This window comes from Arachis duranensis, chromosome 6, assembly GCF_000817695.3.
Source record: "Arachis duranensis cultivar V14167 chromosome 6, aradu.V14167.gnm2.J7QH, whole genome shotgun sequence".
NCBI lineage: Eukaryota > Viridiplantae > Streptophyta > Magnoliopsida > Fabales > Fabaceae > Arachis > Arachis duranensis.
In genome coordinates this window covers 52285894-52286997 of record NC_029777.3, presented here as the reverse complement: position 1 = coordinate 52286997, position 1104 = coordinate 52285894, and positions in this window count along the sequence as shown.

The window sequence follows — 1104 nt, the reverse complement described above, 5'->3', positions numbered from 1 at the left end:
AAAAAGAGGGCGCAGGAGTTCCTCCCTGAATTTCCTGAAATTGGCTACTGGGCCAGCCTAGAAGCATCTATCACCAAGTTGCAAGAAACTATGGAGCAACTTAAGGAAGAACAGCAGAATCAGAACTGCATGCTCTGCAAATTGCTGAAAGAACAAGAGAAGCAGGGGCGTGAACTCCAAGAGTTGAAACGCCAAAAGCTCTCCTCTCAAGTTGAGGGAGCATCCACTTCTCAAAATCAAGGTTGTTGAGTCCTAACTCTGTGAAAACCTCTATCTTTAGGAGCCTATGTTTTTGTGTTTTTTTTTTCTTTTGTTTTGTTTTGTTTTTTTTATTTTTTAGTCTCATCTTATATCTATTTTTGAGTCTTGTTTTTAATTCATAGTTAATAAAATTTAAAATTCATGCCTTAAAGCTATGATGTCCTATGAATCCATCACCTCTCTTAAATGAAAAATGCTTTAATCACAAAAGAACAAGAAGTACAGGATTTCGAAATTTATCATTGAAACTAGTTGAATTAGTTTGATGTGGTGACAATAATTTTTGCTTTCTGAATGAATGCTTGAACAGTGCATATGTCTCTTGAATTTGTTGTTTTGAGAATGTTAGAAATTGTTGGCTCTTGAAAGAATGAGGAAAAAGAGAACTGTTATTGAGGATCTGAAAAATTATCTAATTGATTTTTGAAGCAAGAAAAAGCAGTGGATACAAAAAAAAATTTCGAAAAAAAAAGAGAGAAAGAGAAGAGAAAAAGAAAGAAATAAAGTTGTGATCCAAGGCAAAAAGAGTGTGCTTAAGAACCCTGGACACCTCTAATTGGGGACTCTAGCAAAGCTGAGTCACAATCTGAAAAGGTTCACCCAATTATGTGTCTGTGGCATGTATGTATCCAGTGGTAATACTGGAAGACAGAGTGCTTTGGGTCACAGCCAAGACTCATACACTGGCTATGATCAAGAATCATTATACTTAACTAGGAGAATCAATAACACTATCTGAGTTCTGAGTTCTTATAGATGCCAATCATTCTGAACTTCAAAGGATAGAGTGAGATGCCAAAACTGTTCGGAGGCAAAAAGCTACTAGTCCCGCTCATCTAATTG